Below are 21,772 nucleotides of genomic sequence, written 5' to 3' on the forward strand. Positions count from 1 at the left end.
ACCTCACATTTTCCCCTGGCCACACTTCCCAGCAGTTCTCCCGCCCCCGCATAGGCAGAGTGCCCAGGGAGGACCTGGGGAACTGGTGCCAGGGCTGGGCCCAGCCACGGTTATACGCCAGGGGAAGAGGGCCAGGGCGGACGGTCCCCACGACCATGGGAGGGTTCTCCAGGGGGGACTCAGGCCTGCGCCCCGCCTGGGCCCCTAAGAGTCTTGCTTTGGCTCAAACTGCCCCACCCTGCCCCGAGGTGTCAAACTTGGACCCACCTGCCTCCACTCTCTAATATCTGCCCTAAACTACTCGAGAAGGGACTGTGACCAGTGCGACTTTGGTCCCCCAGCGCTCCAAGCCCCCTCACAATAAACGCATCCAAGGTCTCGGGTCCTTGGTGTCCGCAAATGACATTCACCTGCGGTGAACCCGGGCCTAGTTGAGCAAGATCAGGCCCCAGGGCAGGAGCCTGGGGAAGCATCTGGAGCCATGGTGCCCACGGCTGGGGAATTTCCCGGGGGCTCTCTCGTGGTCCAGGTGCCTCTCTCGCCCGTGGAGTGCCCACGCCATTCCTTAACCACCGCAGGACACCTGCATCCCGAGATAAGCGGCCCTGTGCCTCCAAGGGGCTCGGACACATGGGGCGGGGGTGCCAGTATACGGCCTACATGGAGGCAAACCCGCAGACACCACCGTCCAGTCACCACCACCCCGAAGATCCCCCTGTTCTTCCATCCGTAAAGGGATCCCCCTTTACCGATGGAAGAACAGGGGGGAGGCCTCCAGGAGATGGCTTTTGTCCGAGCCGGGGCTGGCCAGTTTCGGGCCCAGACTCGGAACCCCGCATGCGCACCCAGGCCCCTCCACCACAAGCCTCCCTCGGGGCAACATGCCCCACCCTTGAGTAACCAGGCCAGGTTCCCAGGTTCCCTGGGCACGTGACCCGGGAAACGGAAGCCCTTCCTGCCCCCAGAGGACCTCACATTTTCCCCTGGCCACACTTCCCAGCAGTTCTCCCGCCCCCGCATAGGCAGAGTGCCCAGGGAGGACCTGGGGACCTGGGGCCAGGGCTGGGCCCAGCCACGGTTATACGCCAGGTGAAGAGGGCCAGGGCGGGCGGTCCCCACGACCATGGGAGGGTTCTCCAGGGAGGACGCAGGCCTGCGCCCCGCCTGGGCCCCTAAGAGTCTTGCTTTGGCTAAAACTGCCCCACCCTGCCCCGAGGTGTCAAACTTGGACCCACCTGCCTCCACTCTCTAATATCTGGCCTAAACTACTCGAGAAGGGACTGTGACCAGTGCGACTTCGGTCCCCCAGCGCTCCAAGCCCCCTCCCAATAAACGCATCCAAGGTCTCGGGTCCTTGGTGTCCGAAAATGACATTCACCTGCGGCGAACCCGAGCCCAGTTGAGCAATATCAGGCCCCAGGGCAGGAGCCTGGGGAAGCTTCTGGAGCCAAGGTGCCCAGGGCTGGGGAATTTCCCGGGGGCTCTCTCGTGGTCCAGGTGCCCTCTCTCGCCCGTGGAGTGCCCACGCCATTCCTTAACCACCGCAGGACACCTGCATCCCTAGATAAGCGGCCCTGTGCCTCCAAGGGGCTCGGACACATGGGGCGGGGGTGCCAGTGTAAGGCCTACGTGGAGGCAAACCGGCAGACACCACCGTCCAGTCACCACCACCCCGAAGATCCCCCTGTTCTTCCATCCGTAAAGGGATCCCCCTTTACGGATGGAAGAACAGGGTGGAGGCCCCCAGGAGATGGCTTTTGTCCGAGCCAGGGCTGGCCAGTTTCGGGCCCAGACTCGGAACCCCGTATGCGCACTCAGGCCGCTCCACCACAAGCCTCCCTCGGGGCAACATGCCCCACCCTTGAGTAACCAGGCCAGGTTCCCATGTTCCCTGGGCAGGTGACCCAGGAAACGGAAGCCCTTCCTGCCCGCAGAGGACCTCACATTTTCCCCTGGCCACACTTCCCAGCAGTTTCCCGCCCTGGCATAGGCAGAGTGCCCAGGGAGGACCTGGGGACCTGGGGCCAGGGTTCGGCCCAGCCACGGTTATGCGCCAGGTGAAGAGGGCCAGGGCGGGCGGTCCCCACGACCATGGAAGGGTTCTCCAGGGGGGACTCAGGCCTGCGCCCCGCCTGGGCCCCTAAGAGTCTTGCTTTGGCTCAAACTGCCCCACCCTGCCCCGAGGTGTCAAACTTGGACCCACCTGCCTCCACTCTCTAATATCTGCCCTAAACTACTCGAGAAGGGACTGTGACCAGTGCGACTTCGGTCCCCCAGCGCTCCAAGCCCCCCCCAATAAACGCATCCAAGGTCTCGGATCCTTGGTGTCCGCAAATGACATTCACCTGCGGCGAACCCGGGCCCAGTTGAGCAACATCAGGCCCCAGGGCAAGAGCCTGGGGAAGCATCTGGAGCCATGGTGCCCAGGTCTGGGGAATTTCCCGGGGGCTCTCTCGTGGTCCAGGTGCCCTCTCTCGCCCGTGGAGAGCCCACGCCATTCCTTAACCACCGCAGGACACCTGCATCCCGAGATAAGCGGCGCTGTGCCTCCAAGGGGCTCGGACACATGGGGCGGGGGTGCCAGTATACGGCCTACGTGGAGGCATACCCGCAGACACCACCGTCCAGTCACCACCACCCCGAAGATCCCCCTGTTCTTCCATCCGTAAAGGGATCCCCCTTTACGGATGGAAGAACAGGGCGGAGGCCCCCAGGAGATGGCTTTTGTCCGAGCCGGGGCTGGCCAGTTTCGGGCCCAGACTCGGAACCCCGCATGCGCACCCAGGCCCCTCCACCACAAGCCTCCCTCGGTGCAACATGCCCACCCTTGAGTAACCAGGCCAGGTTGCCAGGTTCCCTGGGCACGTGACCCGGGAAACGGAAGCCCTTCCTGCCCCCAGAGGACCTCACATTTTCCCCTGGCCACACTTCCCAGCAGTTCTCCCGCCCCCGCATAGGCAGAGTGCCCAGGGAGGACCTGGGGACCTGGGGCCTGGGCTGGGCCCAGCCAGGGTTATGCGCCAGGTGAAGAGGGCCGGAGCGGGCGGTCCCCACGACCATGGAAGGGTTCTCCAGGGAGGACTCAGGCCTGCGCCCCGCCTGGGCCCCTAAGAGTCTTGCTTTGGCTAAAACTGCCCCACCCTGCCCCGAGGTGTCAAACTTGGACCCACCTGCCTCCACTCTCTAATATCTGGCCTAAACTACTCGAGAAGCGACTGTGACCAGTGCGACTTCGGTCCCCCAGCGCTCCAAGCCCCCTCCCAATAAACGCATCCAAGGTCTCGGGTCCTTGGTGTCCGAAAATGACATTCACCTGCGGCGAACCCGAGCCCAGTTGAGCAATATCAGGCCCCAGGGCAGGAGCCTGGGGAAGCTTCTGGAGCCAAGGTGCCCAGGGCTGGGGAATTTCCCGGGGGCTCTCACGTGGTCCAGGTGCCCTCTCTCGCCCGTGGAGTGCCCACGCCATTCCTTAACCACCGCAGGACACCTGCATCCCGAGATAAGCGTCCCTGTGCCTCCTATGGGCTCGGACACATGGGGCGGGGGTGCCAGTATACGGCCTACGTGGAGGCAAACCCGCAGACACCACCGTCCAGTCACCACCACCCCGAAGATCCCCCTGTTCTTCCATCCGTAAAGGGATCCCCCTTTACGGATGGAAGAACAGGGGGGAGGCCCCCAGGAGATGGCTTTTGTCCGAGCCGGAGCTGGCCAGTTTCGGGCCCAGACTCGGAAACCCGCATGCGCACCCAGACCCCTCCACCACAAGCCTCCCTCGATGCAACATGCCCCACCCTTGAATAACCAGGCCAGGTTCCCAGGTTCCCTGGGCACGTGACCCGGGATACGGAAGCCCTTCCTGCCCCCAGAGGACCTCACATTTTCCCCTGGCCACACTTCCCAGCAGTTCTCCCGCCCCCGCATCGGCAGAGTGCCCAGGGAGGACCTGGGGACCTGGGGCCTGGGCTGGGCCCAGCCAGGGTTATGCGCCAGGTGAAGAGGGCCGGAGCGGGCGGTCCCCACGACCATGGAAGGGTTCTCCAGGGAGGTCTCAGGCCTGCGCCCCGCCTGGGCCCCTAAGAGTCTTGCTTTGGCTAAAACTGCCCCACCCTGCCCCGAGGTGTCAAACTTGGACCCACCTGCCTCCACTCTCTAATATCTGGCCTAAACTACTCGAGAAGGGACTGTGACCAGTGCGACTTCGGTCCCCCAGCGCTCCAAGCCCCCTCCCTATAAACGCATCCAATGTCTCGGGTCCTTGGTGTCCGAAAATGACATTCACCTGCGGCGAACCCGAGCCCAGTTGAGCAATATCAGGCCCCAGGGCAGGAGCCTGGGGAAGCTTCTGGAGCCAAGGTGCCCAGGGCTGGGGAATTTCCCGGGGGCTCTCTCGTGGTCCAGGTGCCATCTCTCGCCCGTGGAGTGCCCACGCCATTCCTTAACCACCGCAGGACACCTGCATCCCGAGATAAGCGGCGCTGTGCCTCCAAGGGGCTCAGACACATGGGGCGGGGGTGACAGTATACGGCCTACGTGGAGGCAAACCCGCAGACACCACCGTCCAGTCACCACCACCCCGAAGATCCCCCTGTTCTTCCATCCGTAAAGGGATCCCCCTTTACGGATGGAAGAACAGGGGGGAGGCCCCCAGGAGATGGCTTTTGTCCGAGCCGGGGCTGGCCAGTTTCGGGCCCAGACTCGGAACCCCGCATGCGCACCCAGGCCCCTCCACCACAAGCCTCCCTCGGGGCAACATGCCCCACCCTTGAGTAACCAGGCCAGGTTCCCAGGTTCCCTGGGCAGGTGACCCGGGAAACGGAAGCCCTTCCTGCCCACAGGAGACCTCACATTTTCCCCTGGCCACACTTCCCAGCAGTTCTCCCGCCCCAGCAACCGCAGAGTGCCCAGGGAGGACATGGGGACCTGGGGCCAGGGCTGGGCCCAGCCACGGTTATGCGCCAGGTGAAGAGGGCCAGGGCGGGCGGTCCCCACGACCATGGAAGGGTTCTCCAGGGAGGACTCAGGCCTGCGCCCCGCCTGGGCCCCTAAGAGTCTTGCTTTGGCTCAAACTGCCCCATCCTGCCCCGAGGTGTCAAACTTGGACCCACCTGCCTCCACTCTCTAATATCTGCCCTAAACTACTCGAGAAGGGACTGTGACCAGTGCGACTTCGGTCCCCCAGCGCTCCAAGCCCCCTCCCAATAAACGCATCCAAGGTCTTGGGTCCTTGTGTCCGCAAATGACATTCACCTGCGCCGAACCCGGACCCAGTTGAGCAAGATCAGGCCCCAGGGAAGGAGCCTGGGGAAGCATCTGGAGCCATGGTGCCCAAGGCTGGGGAATATCCCGGGGGCTCTCACATGGTCCAGGTGCCCTCTCTCGCCCGTGGAGTGCCCACGCCATTCCTTAACCACCGCAGGACACCTGCATCCCGAGATAAGCGGCCCTGTGCCTCCAAGGGGCTCGGACACATGGGGCGGGGGTGACAGTATACGGCCTACGTGGAGGCAAACCCGCAGACACCACCGTCCAGTCACCACCACCCCGAAGATCCCCCTGTTCTTCCATCCGTAAAGGGATCCCCCTTTACGGATGGAAGAACAGGGGGGAGGCCCCCAGGAGATGGCTTTTGTCCGAGCCGGGGCTGGCCAGTTTCGGGCCCAGACTCGGAACCCCGCATGCGCACCCAGGCCCCTCCACCACAAGCCTCCCTCGGGGCAACATGCCCCACCCTTGAGTAACCAGGCCAGGTTCCCAGGTTCCCTGGGCACGTGACCCGGGAAACGGAAGCCCTTCCTGCCCCCAGATGACCTCACATTTTCCCCTGGCCACACTTCCCAGCAGTTCTCCCGCCCCCGCATAGGCAGAGTGCCCAGGGAGGACCTGGGGAACTGGTGCCAGGGCTGGGCCCAGCCACGGTTATACGCCAGGGGAAGAGGGCCAGGGCGGACGGTCCCCACGACCATGGGAGGGTTCTCCAGGGGGGACTCAGGCCTGCGCCCCGCCTGGGCCCCTAAGAGTCTTGCTTTGGCTCAAACTGCCCCACCCTGCCCCGAGGTGTCAAACTTGGACCCACCTGCCTCCACTCTCTAATATCTGCCCTAAACTACTCGAGAAGGGACTGTGACCAGTGCGACTTTGGTCCCCCAGCGCTCCAAGCCCCCTCACAATAAACGCATCCAAGGTCTCGGGTCCTTGGTGTCCGCAAATGACATTCACCTGCGGTGAACCCGGGCCTAGTTGAGCAAGATCAGGCCCCAGGGCAGGAGCCTGGGGAAGCATCTGGAGCCATGGTGCCCACGGCTGGGGAATTTCCCGGGGGCTCTCTCGTGGTCCAGGTGCCTCTCTCGCCCGTGGAGTGCCCACGCCATTCCTTAACCACCGCAGGACACCTGCATCCCGAGATAAGCGGCCCTGTGCCTCCAAGGGGCTCGGACACATGGGTCGGGGGTGCCAGTATACGGCCTACATGGAGGCAAACCCGCAGACACCACCGTCCAGTCACCACCACCCCGAAGATCCCCCTGTTCTTCCATCCGTAAAGGGATCCCCCTTTACCGATGGAAGAACAGGGGGGAGGCCTCCAGGAGATGGCTTTTGTCCGAGCCGGGGCTGGCCAGTTTCGGGCCCAGACTCGGAACCCCGCATGCGCACCCAGGCCCCTCCACCACAAGCCTCCCTCGGGGCAACATGCCCCACCCTTGAGTAACCAGGCCAGGTTCCCAGGTTCCCTGGGCACGTGACCCGGGAAACGGAAGCCCTTCCTGCCCCCAGAGGACCTCACATTTTCCCCTGGCCACACTTCCCAGCAGTTCTCCCGCCCCCGCATAGGCAGAGTGCCCAGGGAGGACCTGGGGACCTGGGGCCAGGGCTGGGCCCAGCCACGGTTATACGCCAAGTGAAGAGGGCCAGGGCGGGCGGTCCCCACGACCATGGGAGGGTTCTCCAGGGAGGACGCAGGCCTGCGCCCCGCCTGGGCCCCTAAGAGTCTTGCTTTGGCTAAAACTGCCCCACCCTGCCCCGAGGTGTCAAACTTGGACCCACCTGCCTCCACTCTCTAATATCTGGCCTAAACTACTCGAGAAGGGACTGTGACCAGTGCGACTTCGGTCCCCCAGCGCTCCAAGCCCCCTCCCAATAAACGCATCCAAGGTCTCGGGTCCTTGGTGTCCGAAAATGACATTCACCTGCGGCGAACCCGAGCCCAGTTGAGCAATATCAGGCCCCAGGGCAGGAGCCTGGGGAAGCTTCTGGAGCCAAGGTGCCCAGGGCTGGGGAATTTCCCGGGGGCTCTCTCGTGGTCCAGGTGCCCTCTCTCGCCCGTGGAGTGCCCACGCCATTCCTTAACCACCGCAGGACACCTGCATCCCGAGATAAGCGGCGCTGTGCCTCCAAGGGGCTCGGACACATGGGGCGGGGGTGCCAGTGTAAGGCCTACGTGGAGGCAAACCGGCAGACACCACCGTCCAGTCACCACCACCCCGAAGATCCCCCTGTTCTTCCATCCGTAAAGGGATCCCCCTTTACGGATGGAAGAACAGGGTGGAGGCCCCCAGGAGATGGCTTTTGTCCGAGCCAGGGCTGGCCAGTTTCGGGCCCAGACTCGGAACCCCGTATGCGCACTCAGGCCGCTCCACCACAAGCCTCCCTCGGGGCAACATGCCCCACCCTTGAGTAACCAGGCCAGGTTCCCATGTTTCCTGGGCAGGTGACCCAGGAAACGGAAGCCCTTCCTGCCCGCAGAGGACCTCACATTTTCCCCTGGCCACACTTCCCAGCAGTTTCCCGCCCTGGCATAGGCAGAGTGCCCAGGGAGGACCTGGGGACCTGGGGCCAGGGTTCGGCCCAGCCACGGTTATGCGCCAGGTGAAGAGGGCCAGGGCGGGCGGTCCCCACGACCATGGAAGGGTTCTCCAGGGGGGACTCAGGCCTGCGCCCCGCCTGGGCCCCTAAGAGTCTTGCTTTGGCTCAAACTGCCCCACCCTGCCCCGAGGTGTCAAACTTGGACCCACCTGCCTCCACTCTCTAATATCTGCCCTAAACTACTCGAGAAGGGACTGTGACCAGTGCGACTTCGGTCCCCCAGCGCTCCAAGCCCCCCCCAATAAACGCATCCAAGGTCTCGGATCCTTGGTGTCCGCAAATGACATTCACCTGCGGCGAACCCGGGCCCAGTTGAGCAACATCAGGCCCCAGGGCAAGAGCCTGGGGAAGCATCTGGAGCCATGGTGCCCAGGTCTGGGGAATTTCCCGGGGGCTCTCTCGTGGTCCAGGTGCCCTCTCTCGCCCGTGGAGAGCCCACGCCATTCCTTAACCACCGCAGGACACCTGCATCCCGAGATAAGCGGCGCTGTGCCTCCAAGGGGCTCGGACACATGGGGCGGGGGTGCCAGTATACGGCCTACGTGGAGGCATACCCGCAGACACCACCGTCCAGTCACCACCACCCCGAAGATCCCCCTGTTCTTCCATCCGTAAAGGGATCCCCCTTTACGGATGGAAGAACAGGGGGGAGGCCCCCAGGAGATGGCTTTTGTCCCAGCCGGGGCTGGCCAGTTTCGGGCCCAGACTCGAAACCCCGCATGCGCACCCAGGCCCCTCTACCACAAGCCTCCCTCGGGGCAACATGCCCCACCCTTGAGTAACCAGGCCAGGTTCCCATGTTCCCTGGGCACGTGACCCGGGAAACGGAAGCCCTTCCTGCCCCCAGAGGACCTCACATTTTCCCCTGGCCACACTTCCCAGCAGTTCTCTCGCCACCGCATAGGCAGAGTGCCCAGGGAGGACCTGGGGACCTGGGGCCAGGGCTGGGCCCAGCCACGGTTATACGCCAGGTGAAGAGGGCCAGGGCGGTCGGTCCCCACGACCAAGGGAGGGTTTTCCAGGGGGGACTCAGGCCTGCGCCCCGCCTGGGCCCCTAAGAGTCTTGCTTTGGCTCAAACTGCCCCACCCTGCCCCGAGGTGTCAAACTTGGACCCACCTGCCTCCACTCTCTAATATCTGGCCTAAACTACTCGAGAAGGGACTGTGACCAGTGCGACTTCGGTCCCCCAGCGCTCCAAGCCCCCTCCCAATAAACGCATCCAAGGTCTTGGGTCCTTGTGTCCGCAAATGACATTCACCTGCGGCGAACCCGGGCCCAGTTGAGCAAGATCAGGCCCCAGGGCAGGAGCCTGGGGAAGCTTCTGGAGCCAAGGTGCCCAGGGCTGGGGAATTTCCCGGGGGCTCTCTCGTGGTCCTGGTGCCCTCTCTCACCCGTGGAGTGCCCACGCCATTCCTTAACCACCGCAGGACACCTGCATCCCGAGATAAGCGGCCCTGTGCCTCCAAGGGGCTCGGACACATGGGGCGGGGGTGCCAGTGTAAGGCCTACGTGGAGGCAAACCCGCAGACACCACCGTCCAGTCACCACCACCCCGACGATGCCCCTGTTTTTTCATCCGTAAAGGGATCCCCCTTTACGGAAGGAAGAAGAGGGTGGAGGCTCCCAGGAGATGGCTTTTGTCCGAGCCGGGGCTGGCCAGTTTCGGGCCCAGACTCGGAACCCCGCAGGCGCACCCAGGCCCCTCCACCACAAGCCTCCCTCGGGGCAACATGCCCCACCCTTGAGTAACCAGGCCAGGTTCCCATGTTCCCTGGGCAGGTGACCCAGGAAACGGAAGCCCTTCCTGCCCGCAGAGGACCTCACATTTTCCCCTGGCCACACTTCCCAGCAGTTTCCCGCCCCGGCATAGGCAGAGTGCCCAGGGAGGACCTGGGGACCTGGGGCCAGGGCTGGGCCCAGCCACGGTTATGCGCCAGGTGAAGAGGGCCAGGGCGGGCGGTCCCCACGACTATGGAAGGGTTCTCCAGGGGGGACTCAGGCCTGCGCCCCGCCTGGGCCCCTAAGAGTGTTGCTTTGGCTCAAACTGCCCCACCCTGCCCCGAGGTGTCAAACTTGGACCCACCTGCCTCCACTCTCTAATATCTGCCCTAAACTACTAGAGAAGGGACTGTGACCAGTGCGACTTCGGTCCCCCAGCGCTCCAAGCCCACTCCCAATAAACGCATCCAAGGTCTCGGGTCCTTGGTGTCCGCAAATGACATTCACCTGCGGCGAACCCGGGCCCACTTGAGCAACATCAGGCCCCTGGGCTGGAGCCTGGGGAAGCATCTGGAGCCACGGTGCCCAGGGCTGGGGAATTTCCCGGGGGCTCTCTCGTGGTCCAGGTGCCCTCTCTCGCCCGTGGAGTGCCCACGCCATTCCTTAACCACCGCAGGACACCTGCATCCCGAGATAAGCGTCCCTGTGCCTCCTATGGGCTCGGACACATGGGGCGGGGGTGCCAGTATACGGCCTACGTGGAGGCAAACCCGCAGACACCACCGTCCAGTCACCACCACCCCGAAGATCCCCCTGTTCTTCCATCCGTAAAGGGATCCCCCTTTACGGATGGAAGAACAGGGGGGAGGCCCCCAGGAGATGGCTTTTGTCCGAGCCGGGGCTGGCCAGTTTCGGGCCCAGACTCGAAACCCCGCATGCGCACCCAGGCCCCTCTACCACAAGCCTCCCTCAGGGCAACATGCCCCACCCTTGAGTAACCAGGCCAGGTTCCCATGTTCCCTGGGCACGTGACCCGGGAAACGGAAGCCCTTCCTGCCCCCAGAGGACCTCACATTTTCCCCTGGCCACACTTCCCAGCAGTTCTCTCGCCACCGCATAGGGAGAGTGCCCAGGGAGGACCTGGGGACCTGGGGCCAGGGCTGGGCCCAGCCACGGTTATACGCCAGGTGAAGAGGGCCAGGGCGGGCGGTCCCCACGACCAAGGGAGGGTTTTCCAGGGGGGACTCAGGCCTGCGCCCCGCCTGGGCCCCTAAGAGTCTTGCTTTGGCTCAAACTGCCCCACCCTGCCCCGAGGTGTCAAACTTGGACCCACCTGCCTCCACTCTCTAATATCTGCCCTAAACTACTCGAGAAGGGACTGTGACCAGTGAGACTTCGGTCCCCCAGCGCTCCAAGCCCCCTCCCAATAAACGCATCCAAGGTCTCGGGTCCTTGTGTCTGCAAATGACATTCACCTGCGGCGAACCCGGGCCCAGTTGAGAAAGATCAGGCCCCAGGGCAGGAGCCTGGGGAAGCATCTGGAGCCAAGGTGCCCAGGGCTGGGGAATTTCCTGGGGGCTCTCTCGTGGTCCAGGTGCCCTCTCTCGCCCGTGGAGTGCCCACGCCATTCCTTAACCACCGCAGGACACCTGCATCCCGAGATAAGCGGCCCTGTGCCTCCAAGGGGCTCGGACACATGCGGCGGGGGTGCCAGTATACGGCCTACGTGGAGGCAAACCCGCAGACACCACCGTCCAGTCACCACCACCCCGAAGATCCCCCTGTTCTTCCATCCGTAAAGGGATCCCCCTTTACCGATGGAAGAACAGGGGGGAGGCCCCCAGGAGATGGCTTTTGTCCGAGCCGGGGCTGGCCAGTTTCGGGCCCAGACTCGGAACCCCGCATGCGCACCCAGGCCCCTCCACCACAAGCCTCCCTCGGGGCAACATGCCCCACCCTTGAGTAACCAGGCCAGGTTCCCAGGTTCCCTGGGCACGTGACCCGGGAAACGGAAGCCCTTCCTGCCCGCAGAGGACCTCACATTTTCCCCTGGCCACACTTCCCAGCAGTTTCCCGCCCCGGCATAGGCACAGTGCCCAGGGAGGACCTGGGGACCTGGGGCCAGGGCTGGGCCCAGCCACGGTTATGCGCCAGGTGAAGAGGGCCAGGGCGGGCGGTCCCCACGACCATGGAAGGGTTCTCCAGGGGGGACTCAGGCCTGCGCCCCGCCTGGGCCCCTAAGAGTGTTGCTTTGGCTCAAACTGCCCCACCCTGCCCCGAGGTGTCAAACTTGGACCCACCTGCCTCCACTCTCTAATATCTGCCCTAAACTACTAGAGAAGGGACTGTGACCAGTGCGACTTCGGTCCCCCAGCGCTCCAAGCCCCCCCCAATAAACGAATCCAAGGTCTCGGGTCCTTGGTGTCCGCAAATGACATTCACCTGCGGCGAACCCGGGCCCACTTGAGCAACATCAGGCCCCTGGGCTGGAGCCTCGGGAAGCATCTGGAGCCATGGTGCCCAGGGCTGGGGAATTTCCCGGGGGCTCTCTCGTGGTCCAGGTGCCCTCTCTCGCCCGTGGAGTGCCCACGCCATTCCTTAACCACCGCAGGACACCTGCATCCCGAGATAAGCGTCCCTGTGCCTCCTATGGGCTCGGACACATGGGGCGGGGGTGCCAGTATACGGCCTACGTGGAGGCAAACCCGCAGACACCACCGTCCAGTCACCACCACCCCGAAGATCCCCCTGTTCTTCCATCCGTAAAGGGATCCCCCTTTACGGATGGAAGAACAGGGGGGAGGCCCCCAGGAGATGGCTTTTGTCCGAGCCGGAGCTGGCCAGTTTCGGGCCCAGACTCGGAAACCCGCATGCGCACCCAGACCCCTCCACCACAAGCCTCCCTCGATGCAACATGCCCCACCCTTGAATAACCAGGCCAGGTTCCCAGGTTCCCTGGGCACGTGACCCGGGATACGGAAGCCCTTCCTGCCCCCAGAGGACCTCACATTTTCCCCTGACCACACTTCCCAGCAGTTCTCCCGCCCCCGCATAGGCAGAGTGCCCAGGGAGGACCTGCGGACCTGGGGCCAGGGCGGGGCCCAGCCAGGGTTATGCGCCAGGTGAAGAGGGCCAGGGCGGGCGGTCCCCACGACTATGGAAGGGTTCTCCAGGGGGGACTCAGGCCTGCGCCCCGCCTGGGCCCCTAAGAGTCTTGCTTTGGCTAAAACTGCCCCACCCTGCCCCGAGGTGTCAAACTTAGACCCACCTGCCTCCACTCTCTAATATCTGGCCTAAACTACTCGAGAAGGGACTGTGACCAGTGCGACTTCGGTCCCCCAGCGCTCCAAGCCCCCTCCCAATAAACGCATCCAAGGTCTCGGGTCCTTGGTGTCCGAAAATGACATTCACCTGCGGCGAACCCGAGCCCAGTTGAGCAATATCAGGCCCCAGGGCAGGAGCCTGGGGAAGCTTCTGGAGCCAAGGTGCCCAGGGCTGGGGAATTTCCCGGGGGCTCTCTCGTGGTCCAGGTGCCCTCTCTCGCCCGTGGAGTGCCCACGCCATTCCTTAACCACCGCAGGACACCTGCATCCCGAGATAAGCGGCGCTGTGCCTCCAAGGGGCTCGGACACATGGGGCGGGGGTGACAGTATACGGCCTACGTGGAGGCAAACCCGCAGACACCACCGTCCAGTCACCACCACCCCGAAGATCCCCCTGTTCTTCCATCCGTAAAGGGATCCCCCTTTACGGATGGAAGAACAGGGGGGAGGCCCCCAGGAGATGGCTTTTGTCCGAGCCGGGGCTGGCCAGTTTCGGGCCCAGACTCGGAACCCCGCATGCGCACCCAGGCCCCTCCACCACAAGCCTCCCTCGGGGCAACATGCCCCACCCTTGAGTAACCAGGCTAGGTTCCCAGGTTCCCTGGGCAGGTGACCCGGGAAACGGAAGCCCTTCCTGCCCACAGAGGACCTCACATTTTCCCCTGGCCACACTTCCCAGCAGTTTCCCGCCCCGGCATAGGCAGAGTGCCCAGGGAGGACCTGGGGACCTGGGGCCAGGGCTCGGCCCAGCCCCGGTTATGCGCCAGGTGAAGAGGGCCAGGGCGGGCGGTCCCCACGACCATGGAAGGGTTCTCCAGGGGGGACTCAGGCCTGCGCCCCGCCTGGGCCCCTAAGAGTCTTGCTTTGGCTCAAACTGCCCCACCCTGCCCCGAGGTGTCAAACTTGGACCCACCTGCCTCCACTCTCTAATATCTGCCCTAAACTACTCGAGAAGGGACTGTGACCAGTGCGACTTCGGTCCCCCAGCGCTCCAAGCCCCCCCCAATAAACGCATCCAAGGTCTCGGATCCTTGGTGTCCGCAAATGACATTCACCTGCGGCGAACCCGGGCCCAGTTGAGCAACATCAGGCCCCAGGGCAAGAGCCTGGGGAAGCATCTGGAGCCATGGTGCCCAGGTCTGGGGAATTTCCCGGGGGCTCTCTCGTGGTCCAGGTGCCCTCTCTCGCCCGTGGAGAGCCCACGCCATTCCTTAACCACCGCAGGACACCTGCATCCCGAGATAAGCGGCGCTGTGCCTCCAAGGGGCTCGGACACATGGGGCGGGGGTGACAGTATACGGCCTACGTGGAGGCAAACCCGCAGACACCACCGTCCAGTCACCACCACCCCGAAGATCCCCCTGTTCTTCCATCCGTAAAGGGATCCCCCTTTACGGATGGAAGAACAGGGGGGAGGCCCCCAGGAGATGGCTTTTGTCCCAGCCGGGGCTGGCCAGTTTCGGGCCCAGACTCGGAACCCCGCATGCGCACACAGGCCCCTCCACCACAAGCCTCCCTCCGGGCAACATGCCCCACCCTTGAGTAACCAGGCCAGGTTCCCAGATTCCCTGGGCAGGTGACCCGGGAAACGGAAGCCCTTCCTGCCCGCAGGAGACCTCACATTTTCCCCTGGCTACACTTCCCAGCAGTTCTCCCGCCCCAGCAACCGCAGAGTGCCCAGTGAGGACATGGGGACCTGGGGCCAGGGCTGGGCCCAGCCACGGTTATGCGCCAGGTGAAGAGGGCCAGGGCGGGCGGTCCCCACGACCATGGAAGGGTTCTCCAGGGAGGACTCAGGCCTGCGCCCCCGCTGGGCCCCTAAGAGTCTTGCTTTGGCTCAAATTGCCCCACCCTGCCCCTAGGTGTCAAACTTGGACCCTCCTGCCTCCACTCTCTAATATCTGCCCTAAACTACTCGAGAAGGGACTGTGACCAGTGCGACTTCGGTCCCCCAGCGCTCCAAGCCCCCTAACAATAAACGCATCCAAGGTCTCGGGTCCTTGTGTCCGCAAATGACATTCACCTGTGGCGAACCCGGGCCCAGTTGAGCAAGATCAGGCCCCAGGGCAGGAGCCTGGGGAAGCATCTGGAGCCATGGTGCCCAGGGCTGGGGAATTTCCCGGGGGCTCTCTCGTGGTCCAGGTGCCCTCTCTCGCCCGTGGAGTGCCCACGCCATTCCTTAACCACCGCAGGACACCTGCATCCCGAGATAAGCGGACCTGTGCCTCCAAGGGGCTCGGACACATGGGGCGGGGGTGCCAGTATACGGCCTACGTGGAGGCAAACCCGCAGACACCACCGTCCAGTCACCACCACCCCGAAGATCCCCCTGTTCTTCCATCCGTAAAGGGATCCCCCTTTACCGATGGAAGAACAGGGGGGAGGCCCCCAGGAGATGGCTTTTGTCCGAGCCGGGGCTGGCCAGTTTCGGGCCCAGACTCGGAACCCCGCATGCGCACCCAGGCCCCTCCACCACAAGCCTCCCTCGGGGCAACATGCCCCACCCTTGAGTAACCAGGCCAGGTTCCCAGGTTCCCTGGGCACGTGACCCGGGAAACGGAAGCCCTTCCTGCCCCCAGAGGACCTCACATTTTCCCCTGGCCACACTTCCCAGCAGTTCTCCCGCCCCCGCATAGGCAGAGTGCCCAGGGAGAACCTGGGGACCTGAGGCCAGGGCTGGGCCCAGCCACGGTTATGCGCCAGGTGAAGAGGGCCAGGGCGGGCGGTCCCCACGACCATGGGAGGGTTCTCCAGGGGGGACTCAGGCCTGCGCCCCGCCTGGGCACCAAAGAGTCTTGCTTTGGCTCAAACTGCCCCACCCTGCCCCGAGGAGTCAAACTTGGACCCACCTGCCTCCACTCTCTAATATCTGCCCTAAACTACTCGAGAAGGGACTGTGACCAGTGCGACTTCGGTCCCCCAGCGCTCCAAGCCCCCTCCCAATAAACGCATCCAAGGTCTTGGGTCCTTGTGTCCGCAAATGACATTCACCTGCGCCGAACCGGGACCCAGTTGAGCAAGATCAGGCCCCAGGGAAGGAGCCTGGGGAAGCATCTGGAGCCATGGTGCCCAGGGCTGGGGAATTTCCCGGGGGCTCTCACGTGGTCCAGGTGCCCTCTCTCGCCCGTGGAGTGCCCACGCCATTCCTTAACCACCGCAGGACACCTGCATCCCGAGATAAGCGGCCCTGTGCCTCCAAGGGGCTCGGACACATGGGGCGGGGGTGCCAGTATACGGCCTACGTGGAGGCAAACCCTCAGACACCACCGTCCAGTCACCACCACCCCGAAGATCCCCCTGTTCTTCCATCCGTAAAGGGATCCCCCTTTACGGATGGAAGAAGAGGGTGGAGGCCCCCAGGAGATGGCTTTTGTCCGAGCCGGGGCTGGCCAGTTTCGGGCCCAGACTCGGAACCCCGCATGCGCACCCAGGCCCCTCCACCACAAGCCTCCCTCGGGGCAACATGCCCCACCCTTGAGTAACCAGGCCAGGTTCCCATGTTCCCTGGGCAGGTGACCCAGGAAACGGAAGCCCTTCCTGCCCGCAGAGGACCTCACATTTTCCCCTGGCCACACTTCCCAGCAGTTTCCCGCCCCGGCATAGGCAGAGTGCCCAGGGAGGACCTGGGGACCTGGGGCCAGGGCTGGGCCCAGCCACGGTTATGCGCCAGGTGAAGAGGGCCAGGGCGGGCGGTCCCCACGACCATGGAAGGGTTCTCCAGGGGGGACTCAGGCCTGCGCCCCGCCTGGGCCCCTAAGAGTGTTGCTTTGGCTCAAACTGCCCCACCCTGCCCCGAGGTGTCAAACTTGGACCCACCTGCCTCCACTCTCTAATATCTGCCCTAAACTACTAGAGAAGGGACTGTGACCAGTGCGACTTCGGTCCCCCAGCGCTCCAAGCCCACTCCCAATAAACGCATCCAAGGTCTCGGGTCCTTGGTGTCCGCAAATGACATTCACCTGCGGCGAACCCGGGCCCACTTGAGCAACATCAGGCCCCTGGGCTGGAGCCTCGGGAAGCATCTGGAGCCATGGTGCCCAGGGCTGGGGAATTTCCCGGGGGCTCTCTCGTGGTCCAGGTGCCCTCTCTCGCCCGTGGAGTGCCCACGCCATTCCTTAACCACCGCAGGACACCTGCATCCCGAGATAAGCGTCCCTGTGCCTCCTATGGGCTCGGACACATGGGGCGGGGGTGCCAGTATACGGCCTACGTGGAGGCAAACCCGCAGACACCACCGTCCAGTCACCACCACCCCGAAGATCCCCCTGTTCTTCCATCCGTAAAGGGATCCCCCTTTACGGATGGAAGAACAGGGGGGAGGCCCCCAGGAGATGGCTTTTGTCCGAGCCGGAGCTGGCCAGTTTCGGGCCCAGACTCGGAAACCCGCATGCGCACCCAGACCCCTCCACCACAAGCCTCCCTCGATGCAACATGCCCCACCCTTGAATAACCAGGCCAGGTTCCCAGGTTCCCTGGGCACGTGACCCGGGATACGGAAGCCCTTCCTGCCCCCAGAGGACCTCACATTTTCCCCTGACCACACTTCCCAGCAGTTCTCCCGCCCCCGCATAGGCAGAGTGCCCAGGGAGGACCTGCGGACCTGGGGCCAGGGCGGGGCCCAGCCAGGGTTATGCGCCAGGTGAAGAGGGCCAGGGCGGGCGGTCCCCACGACTATGGAAGGGTTCTCCAGGGGGGACTCAGGCCTGCGCCCCGCCTGGGCCCCTAAGAGTCCTGCTTTGGCTCAAACTGCCCCACCCTGCCCCGAGGTGTCAAACTTGGACCCACCTGCCTCCACTCTCTAATATCTGCCCTGAACTACTCGAGAAGGGACTGTGACCAGTGCAACTTCTGTCCCCCACCGCTCCACGCCCCCACCCAATAAACGCATCCAAGGTATCGGGTCCTTGGTGTCCGCAAATGACATTCACCTGCGGCGAACCCGGGCCCAGGTGAGCAAGATCAGGCCCCAGGGCAGGAGCCTGGGGAAGCATCTGGAGCCATGGTGCCCAGGGCTGGGGAATTTCCCGGGGACTCTCTCGTGGTCCAGGTGCCCTCTCTCGCCCGTGGAGTGCCCACGCCATTCCTTAACCACCGCAGGACACCTGCATCCCGAGATAAGCGTCCCTGTGCCTCCTATGGGCTCGGACACATGGGGCGGGGGTGCCAGTATACGACCTACGTGGAGGCAAACCCGCAGACACCACCGTCCAGTCACCACCACCCCGAAGATCCCCCTGTTCTTCCATCCGTAAAGGGATCCCCCTTTACGGATGGAAGAACAGGGGGGAGGCCCCCAGGAGATGGCTTTTGTCCGAGCCGGGGCTGGCCAGTTTCGGGCCCAGACTCGGAACCCCGCATGCGCACCCAGGCCCCTCCACCACAAGCCTCCCTCGGGGCAACATGCCCCACCCTTGAGTAACCAGGCTAGGTTCCCAGGTTCCCTGGGCAGGTGACCCGGGAAATGGAAGCCCTTCCTGCCCGCAGGAGACCTCACATTTTCCCCTGGCCACACTTCCCAGCAGTTCTCCCGCCCCAGCAACCGCAGAGTGCCCAGGGAGGACATGGGGACCTGGGGCCAGGCCTGGGCCCAGCCACGGTTATGCGCCAGGTGAAGAGGGCCAGGGCGGGCGGTCCCCACGACCATGGAAGCGTTCTCCAGGGAGGACTCAGGCCTGCGCCCCGCCTGGGCCCCTAAGAGTCTTGCTTTGGCTCAAACTGCCCCACCCTGCCCCTAGGTGTCAAACTTGGACCCTCCTGCCTCCACTCTCTAATATCTGCCCTAAACTACTCGAGAAGGGACTGTGACCAGTGCAACTTCGGTCCCCCAGCGCTCCAAGCCCCCTAACAATAAACGCATCCAAGGTCTCGGGTCCTTGTGTCCGCAAATGACATTCACCTGTGGCGAACCCGGGCCCAGTTGAGCAAGATCAGGCCCCAGGGCAGGAGCCTGGGGAAGCATCTGGAGCCATGGTGCCCAGGGCTGGGGAATTTCCCGGGGGCTCTCTCGTGGTCCAGGTGCCCTCTCTCGCCCGTGGAGTGCCCACGCCATTCCTTAACCACCGCAGGACACCTGCATCCCGAGATAAGCCGACCTGTGCCTCCAAGGGGCTCGGACACATGGGGCGGGGGTGCCAGTATACGGCCTACGTGGAGGCAAACCCGCAGACACCACCGTCCAGTCACCACCACCCCGAAGATCCCCCTGTTCTTCCATCCGTAAAGGGATCCCCCTTTACCGATGGAAGAACAGGGGGGAGGCCCCCAGGAGATGGCTTTTGTCCGAGCCGGGGCTGGCCAGTTTCGGGCCCAGACTCGGAACCCCGCATGCGCACCCAGGCCCCTCCACCACAAGCCTCCCTCGGGGCAACTTGCCCCACCCTTGAGTAACCAGGCCAGGTTCCCAGGTTCCCTGGGCACGTGACCCGGGAAACGGAAGCCCTTCCTGCCCCCAGAGGACCTCACATTTTCTCCTGGCCACACTTCCCAGCAGTTCTCCCGCCCCCGCATCGGCAGAGTGCCCAGGGAGGACCTGGGGACCTGGGGCCTGGGCTGGGCCCAGCCAGGGTTATGCGCCAGGTGAAGAGGGCCGGAGCGGGCGGTCCCCACGACCATGGAAGGGTTCTCCAGGGAGGACTAAGGCCTGCGCCCCGCCTGGGCCCCTAAGAGTATTGCTTTGGCTAAAACTGCCCCACCCTGCCCCGAGGTGTCAAACTTGGACCCACCTGCCTCCACTCTCTAATATCTGGCCTAAACTACTCGAGAAGGGACTGTGACCAGTGCGACTTCGGTCCCCCAGCGCTCCAAGCCCCCTCCCAATAAACGCATCCAAGGTCTCGGGTCCTTGGTGTCCGCAAATGACATTCACCTGCGGCGAACCCGGGCCCAGGTGAGCAAGATCAGGCCCCAGGGCAGGAGCCTGGGGAAGCATCTGGAGCCATGGTGCCCAGGGCTGGGGAATTTCCCGGGGACTCTCTCGTGTTCCAGGTGCCCTCTCTCGCCCGTGGAGTGCCCACGCCATTCCTTAACCACCGCAGGACACCTGCATCCCGACATAAGCGTCCCTGTGCCTCCTATGGGCTCGGACACATGGGGCGGGGGTGCCAGTATACGACCTACGTGGAGGGAAACCCGCAGACACCACCGTCCAGTCACCACGACCCCGAAGATCCCCCTGTTCTTCCATCCGTAAAGGGATCCCCCTTTACGGATGGAAGAACAGGGCGGAGGCCCCCAGGAGATGGCTTTTGTCCGAGCCGGGGCTGGCCAGTTTCGGGCCCAGACTCGGAACCCCGCATGCGCACCCAGGCCCCTCCACCACAAGCCTCCCTCGGGGCAACATGCCCCACCCTTGAGTAACCAGGCCAGGTTCCCATGTTCCCTGGGCAGGTGACCCAGGAAACGGAAGCCCTTCCTGCCCCCAGAGGACCTCACATTTTCCCCTGGCCACACTTCCCAGCAGTTCTCCCGCCCCCGCATCGGCAGAGTGCCCAGGGAGGACCTGGGGACCTGGGGCCTGGGCTGGGCCCAGCCAGGGTTATGCGCCAGGTGAAGAGGGCCGGAGCGGGCGGTCCCCACGACCATGGAAGGGTTCTCCAGGGAGGACTCAGGCCTGCGCCCCGCCTGGGCCCCTAAGAGTCTTGCTTTGGCTAAAACTGCCCCACCCTGCCCCGAGGTGTCAAACTTGGACCCACCTGCCTCCACTCTCTAATATCTGGCCTAAACTACTCGAGAAGGGACTGTGACCAGTGCGACTTCGGTCCCCCAACGCTCCAAGCCCCCTCCCTATAAACGCATCCAAGGTCTCGGGTCCTTGGTGTCCGAAAATGACATTCACCTGCGGCGAACCCGAGCCCAGTTGAGCAATATCAGGCCCCAGGGCAGGAGCCTGGGGAAGCTTCTGGAGCCAAGGTGCCCAGGGCTGGGGAATTTCCCGGGGGCTCTCTTGGTCCAGGTGCCCTCTCTCGCCCGTGGAGTGCCCACGCCATTCCTTAACCACCGCAGGACACCTGCATCCCGAGATAAGCGGCGCTGTGCCTCCAAGGGGCTCGGACACATGGGGCGGGGGTGACAGTATACGGCCTACGTGGAGGCAAACCCGCAGACACCACCGTCCAGTCACCACCACCCCGAAGATCCCCCTGTTCTGCCATCCGTAAAGGGATCCCCCTTTACGGATGGAAGAACAGGGGGGAGGCCCCCAGGAGATGGCTTTTGTCCGAGCCGGGGCTGGCCAGTTTCGGGCCCAGACTCGGAACCCCGCATGCGCACCCAGGCCCCTCCACCACAAGCCTCCCTCGGTGCAACATGCCCACCCTTGAGTAACCAGGCCAGGTTGCCAGGTTCCCTGGGCACGTGACCCGGGAAACGGAAGCCCTTCCTGCCCCCAGAGGACCTCACATTTTCCCCTGGCCACACTTCCCAGCAGTTCTCCCGCCCCCACATCGGCAGAGTGCCCAGGGAGGACCTGGGGACCTGGGGCCTGGGCTGGGCCCAGCCAGGGTTATGCGCCAGGTGAAGAGGGCCGGAGCGGGCGGTCCCCACGACCATGGAAGGGTTCTCCAGGGAGGACTCAGGCCTGCGCCCCGCCTGGGCCCCTAAGAGTCTTGCTTTGGCTAAAACTGCCCCACCCTGCCCCGAGGTGTCAAACTTGGACCCACCTGCCTCCACTCTCTAATATCTGGCCTAAACTACTCGAGAAGGGACTGTGACCAGTGCGACTTCGGTCCCCCAGCGCTCCAAGCCCCATCCCAATAAACGCATCCAAGGTCTCGGGTCCTTGGTGTCCGAAAATGACATTCACCTGCGGCGAACCCGAGCCCAGTTGAGCAATATCAGGCCCCAGGGCAGGAGCCTGGGGAAGCTTCTG

This window comes from Desmodus rotundus, chromosome 1, assembly GCF_022682495.2.
Source record: "Desmodus rotundus isolate HL8 chromosome 1, HLdesRot8A.1, whole genome shotgun sequence".
NCBI classification, from domain to species: Eukaryota; Metazoa; Chordata; class Mammalia; order Chiroptera; family Phyllostomidae; genus Desmodus; species Desmodus rotundus.